Below are 6,781 nucleotides of genomic sequence, written 5' to 3'. Positions count from 1 at the left end.
ACTTGATGTGGAAGGGGGTGGTTTCGGTATGGGCGGAGGGGACCCTCGGTCGCATGTCTCCGCTTCGCATCCGCCAAACGTGCCCATTTTTTTCCACATGCTACAGTGCCCTAGCAGGGCACGCACACAAAAAATTGTCCCGTTTCGAGTCCGTATGGATTTTCTACGATTTTCCGAGTCGAAAACCCCGAAAATGCTGCTCGGACGTGACGCAACGTGCGTTCGTTGTCGGATTTCGTTCATTTTGGCCGTGGAGTGCCCGGGTGGGACGCCACACGCGCTGGCAAAAATTGGGTGCAATCCGTTAGACCGCTCAGGTACTTGATGTGGATGGGGGTGGTTTCGATATGGACTTGGGTTTACAAATATTTAAAAATATTCCAGAAAATTCATAAATGTTAATGAATTTAAAATTATTTCAGATAATGTTAATGAATTCAAAAATTCTCGGATTCATAAATATTCTCTAGTTCATAAATTTAGAGAATTTAAAAATATTTCAGAAAATGTTAATGAATTTAAAAATTCTCGTATTCATATATGTTAATGAATTTAAAAATATTCTCTAATTCATACGTGTTAATGAATTTAATAATATTTCAGAAAATGTTAATGACTTAAAATATCTCACCTTTTAATTTTTTTTGTTTTTTTGTTATATTTGTTATTTCAAAATTTCAATTTTTTCATCCACCGGCTTTACTATATGCACATATTTTAACAAACTCTGAACATTTCTAAAACACTTTATAAACATTTAGATACACTTTTGATTTTTTATTCAGTTTTCTTTTATATTTTATGTGTTTTCATGATTTTTTTATTCTACATTTTTTTGATAATTGCATACCTTATTCTGTGCTATGTATATTCGATGGAAATTTTTTAAATATATTGTGAACATTTTTATGCATGGGTCGGAAAAACTTCAAATTTTCTCAAAATAAGCGTTCAATATTTAGCTAATTTTTTGAACAAACTTTGAAGACAAATTAAAACAAGATTCGAACAAACTAGATTGAACATAGAGATATTTTACATAGTCCATTCAACACTACCAAAACGAAACGAGTTTATCCGAACCTAAACGATACATAGTTCATACCTAGAACATTTAAAAAAAACTAGTACTCCTCCTCGTCGCTAGCCAACAGATCGATGACCTTCGCCGCGCCATCACCGCGGTCACCCCCGCCGTCGTCGTCGTCGTCGCTGACCTGAGCTAACCGCTCCCAGTCGATGACGTCGTCGTCCGACGACTCCGACGCCTCCGCCTCCGCCTGCGGGACCACTGGCAGAATCGCCGCCGCCACCTAGATCACTGGCGCCTGCTCGGCGGCCTCCCTCGCAGCCGCCGCCGCTGCAGCCGCCGCCGCCTGCAGGGCGACGAGGTAACCCGGCGTATCGTCGGATCACCGTCCTCCTGAAGAACCAACTGCTCCGGCGGCAGTTCCACCTCCGACGGGGTGGGGGGATCGGCGGGCGCCGGCGTAGGTGGTGGAGGGGCCCGACGGCCGCGCGCTACTGGACGGGGGTGCGGGACAAGAAGGCGGCGGCGGTTGCCGATGAGGTCTGGCGTGACGCCGGACTCCGCCAGCCGGTATGCGCCGATGACGGCGGCGTAGTCTTTGCCGTCCCAGAACGCGTGACGGCCGGCGATGTTGTTGCGGCCGCCGGCCCGCTTCTCCTCCGCGGTGGCGCCGGGCCCGCGCCTCGGGTAGCCGTCCTTGTTGAGTTTCCAATCGTGCGGAAGACGGCAACCCGACGGCACGAGGAGCCCAAACCGATAAAGCTCCTCCGTCTCCGGCGTGCTCAGGCTCGACGGCCACGCGCTGGGTCCGTCATCGCCGCCGGTGCCGGAGCTGCTGCCGCCGTGGAATGACATGTGGACGACGGCCTTTTGGGAGGTGGAGTCGGGGGAGGAGTGGTGTTTGCGGCGACGGGCGGACTGGGGTGCGATTTATAGGGAGACGGCGGGGCAGCGGGCGGACGGGTGGTTGGGCAACTAATTCGACGGCCGGACGGGCCGGCAGTCGAGGGCGGCGGCGCGGCAGACGAGGGGACGGGGCGGCGGACGAGGGGAAGGACGGGACGGGTCGGCGGGCCGCAGTTCACGCGCCACGACGCGCTTTCACCGGGCGACGCACGGATTGACCACCGACGCTTTTGACCACCGACGCTGTAAAAAAAACGTACGTCGCCACAGTAAAGAAAAACGCCGTCGGACGCCCGTACACGTACGTACGTCGACGGGCCGCGCGGGTACGTCGCAGGGGCGGGGCTGGGGGAGGGGAAGGGGCAATGACCATCCTACCCTTTTTTAAGTTTTCAGGTGAATAGGTATAGGATGATCTGGACCGTTGATGTTTCCAGGGGTTGAAGAAGTTTTCACATTATTCCTATGATGAATAATGTTTTTTTTTTTTGCGAATACACTCTAGGACGTATCTTTTTATTGACAGGTAGAAGAGAATACAGGGTTGTAACCTCAATCAACGTACACTAGTAGGCGCCAGTGAGGGTACAGGTGAGCAGCGGGAGAAGGGGCCGTTGCTCAGCCCCAGTACATAGCAGCCAGGTTACAGGGATGATCGCGGCTAGTCCTTTGGCCCCAGCGCGTCCCCATTGCTAGGCTTCGTCCTTGATGCTCGAGAGTAGCTGGGTGTGAGATGGTTGCACATTCTTGAAGATGATCACGCTCCTTTGCTTCCAGATGGTCTAGGCGGTGATGATGGCTAGGGAAGCAAAACCCTTGCGGAGGCAGTTGGAGGCAACGGCGTCTGACCACCAGGAGAAGAACGGCACCGTGCCATCCGGTATTGGCACGGGCAAACGACAGTAGGATAGCACTTCATGCCAAGTAATGCGAGAAAACGCACAACCTATGAGGATGTGGTGCAGAGTTTCGTCCTCCTGCGAACAGAGTCCACACACCGGATTGTGTTGCATGCCTCTTCGATTGCTGTGGCCACCTCCAGCCCGTGCTGTGGTAGAAGAAGGGGAAGGCTGAAGAGGCATGAGCCCGCGCCGCACGCAGGTGTCGCGGAGCAGCCCGCCGAAGCTCCGCACCGCAGGCCGGCCGAGCGACGAGTGTTATTCCGGTGGCTGACACTCGTCGTAAAAGGAGAGCGCCGTCACCCGTCACGGTCGGTCGGGGCATGTGGTGGATTGTATGTCCCGCGCACAAGGCCGGATCGCAGGAAGCCGACCAAGACCTTTGCATATTGCGTCGGTGTCTCGACGTGCTCAGTGCTGCCTTCACGGAGCGCTGCCTCGACGACCATGGCAACCCACACGCATGTAGACGTAGCCTTCGGACATCTTGCATGCTGGGGAACGGCCGCGTAGGAAGTTCTATCATTTTCCATCTATGGACGTTTCTCTCCGAATGAGCACCAGAGACTGTTGAGCAAAGCAGTGGTCCATGAATATATAGCTGGCTGGAGGACTCGCACAAGCAAAGAACATGTTCCGAGCTAGCCATGCATGGATCGATGGTAATCATACATACACGTGAAAGATCTACCGGCAAACCATTCGATAAAAGATGAGACACAGGGTGCTTTAGGAAAAAGTGAAGAGAAAGAGAAACTAACACATTTGCAGAAAAAAAAAAGAGAGGAAGATAAAGATAAAGCGAAAGCAACGTACTCCAAAGAAGAAAATGGAAAAAGATAAAGATAAACATCTATTGTATGGTAAGACACTAAGACTGGTCGTGTGGGAGCCATGGCGAATGTGCTTGTATATAATTACTAGCTCCATGTTCCATGCTCTGCATATATATAAAAAATAATCAAACAAGATCAGGCGGTCGGCATCGACGTCTCCGCTTGATCGCCCCTACGACGTACGAGGTACATTCCTCAGCCTGCTTCACTATAATTAATCGGCACACTGCATTGCATCAGTTTTGATGGTTTTCTTATTCATCTCGGACCTAATTCCGTATGTGTCTCCGCCGTTAGAGCGTCATTTTCATTTGCATCCCTGTGAACAATCAAGAGTTGCTTTCATTATCGTTTTCTTTTCGTGCCAACAGTTTGTAGTACTGATGTTTAATTTGCCCGTCAGCTCATGGAGAAAAATGATACCTGCTTGGCGACTTATTTTTTGTGCTGCAAGAATGATCCAATGAAGCAATGTATGTTCTTCTGCCCCAAAGGAGTCACGGATAAGTTCATCGACTACATTACATGGCAGCTGTGGCGAGTGTATGCGTTGCTGCTTGTTAACGCCCTCCTGGCAGGAGTCATAGTCGGAATAGGAGCCTATGGCCATCGTTATCGTCACTATGGCTTCACCCGCTATCTCTTGCTGGGGGCAACCACCTTGTTCCTGCCCATCATATCTTATGTGCTCTCTGCTGCTGGCTCCACCGATAATTTGTTTAATGTCACTATTAACAATGAACTTGGTGATTTGACAGCCAAATGCCGCACACGCTTCTTTCACAGATACGTGGTCATAGTATCCACCTGCCTTGTTCTGATTTCTGCTATCAATACAAGCCCGATTGTTGCTACTGATGATAGAGAAGATCGAAGCATACTACCTCCTTTTGAACTTCTTCTTCAAGGAATTTGGATAGTTTACCTGGCTGTCAGCACTCGTATTTCTGAGAGCAGTAGAGATAAACATCTTTATTATATCAGATTATCCATACCTTTTGCTCTTATTCATGCCAAAATGGCATTAAAATATTATGCATTCCTGAAGGCCAGGAAATCCTATGCACTTGGACGCAATCCTCGTCTTATTGTTGGATATATGCAGCAGCTTCAAGAAGGAAGTGATCAAAATGGCGAGCCACTGGCCGCAAGTGATGAGGATATGAATGTGCCTCCTCCGCTTGTAGTTATGGGCGAGGACAAACTACATGTAGAGAAGCAACCTCATGGTTACATGTTCATAAAGAACTTGGAGGCAATTCAAGGTGGCGGCCTGGTCACCATTGACAAAGTTTGGCAATTACAAAACATGTCTCTGACACCAATGCCACAGCGACTGAAAGATATATGCTTGTCATTTGCATTGTTTAAGTTACTAAGGTGTCGATTTGCAAGGTATAAAGTCACCGATGGTATCTCTGCTGAGACCTCCAAATTTATCAGAAGCGAACTGATGAAGGATGGTCAACATGGAAGGGCGCTCAGGACGATTGCAGATGAGCTTTCTTTTCTTCATGATTATTACGATTCACCACTCCCAGTCTCCTGCTCGGATAAGTGGTTGATTATGATTAGTATGGTTATCTCATTCTTGGGCATAGGTTACTACATATTTACTGGGATGGACATCATCAGAATGTTGTACATAGCAAGTAATGATCTGCTGCCAAATAATGCACTTTTCCCGGTCTCATTTTCCTGCATATACAATTGTATTCACAGAGGGGTCACTAGTCGCACAGTTAGCGGACATTTTGGACATATGTATTTTGATCTAGTGCCAGTACCGTTACTCCTTGTATTTGTGGTATTTGCTGAGGCGAGGGAAATTGCTTCCCATGTATGCTCTAACTGGACCAAAGTAATCCTCACCTGCCATTGTGTGCACCGTGCCTCCTTGAAGCTTTCTCCCGTCGTACCGAAATGGGTTGGCCGTTTGTTGGAATGCAGATGGGACAGGTTGATGAGACATTGGAGCGACAAAATGAGACAAAGTTCATTGCTGGTGCTTCACTCAAGACAATTTCACCAACTTGTTTTACTTGGTTACCTCATTCTGCTGGATCGGAAGAAGAGTGTCAAAGTACCATCTGCAGTGAAGGTTTGCATCATCAACGCCCTAAGAAGTAGGAGTGGAAGCAATGGAGCTGGTCTAAGCAAAGGCACAACGTCGTTGGGTCAGAGCCAAGCTGGCAGAAGCTTACTTTGGGCCTGCAACAACAGCAAAGGTACATCTGACACCATACTTGTGTGGCACATTGCCACGGCCATCCTTGAGGTGAGGCACCCACACCATCAAGGAGATGGCCGGCCTTCTTCTGTTTCTGACATGAAGATCGCCGCCACTCACCTGTCGCGCTATTGCGCATATCTGGTGGAATCCTGCCCCGAGTTACTTCCTGATGATGATGCATGGAGCAAGCACCTGTACAAGAAAGTCAAGAAGGATGCCAAGCGAGCCCTTGCCACCGGCGGTGGGACATCAGTGTCATCCATGACTCCGGAAGCAGCGTATCGGAAGCTGGTCGAGATGTTGGGCGCTACACAGAATCATGAGGTGCTCAAGGATGCCGCGAAGCTCGCGGAGCAGCTGGGGGAGGTGGCCGGAGGCGAGGAGATGGCGTGGGAGTTGCTGGCCGGGTTTTGGTCAGAGATGATCCTTTACCTGGCTCCGTCGGACAACCTCAAAGGGCACTTGCAGGCCATTGACCGGGGCGGCGAGCTGATCACGCTCCTCTGGGCCTTGCTCACCCACATCGGGATCATCGACAGGCCCGACGATGCTGCTGCAAGTGCTCCAGCCACTGGTGTTTAAGTTTGCTCTGCCTATTCATGCACACACTGATATGCATGCTTAGCTGTGGATTTCAGTTCCTTTCGTTGTTCTCTTGGTTGTGAGTGTGTTTTAAGGTCTTGCTGTTGGGTGTGAGTGTGATTTAAGGCCTTGTAGTTGGCCCTTTTTATTTTTATTTTCTCATTCCTATTATCCAAGAAGAGATTGGAAGTGTGTGGGAGAGATGAGACATGGGGATAATGGTATTGTTTTACCGCTTCTGGATTGTGGCTTTTCGAGTGCCAGAGATATGAGAAGTTTGTGGTGATATTTTACT

Source organism: Triticum dicoccoides, chromosome 6B (genome assembly GCF_002162155.2).
Source record: "Triticum dicoccoides isolate Atlit2015 ecotype Zavitan chromosome 6B, WEW_v2.0, whole genome shotgun sequence".
In the NCBI taxonomy this organism is placed as follows: domain Eukaryota; kingdom Viridiplantae; phylum Streptophyta; class Magnoliopsida; order Poales; family Poaceae; genus Triticum; species Triticum dicoccoides.
This window is presented reverse-complemented; position numbering follows the sequence as displayed.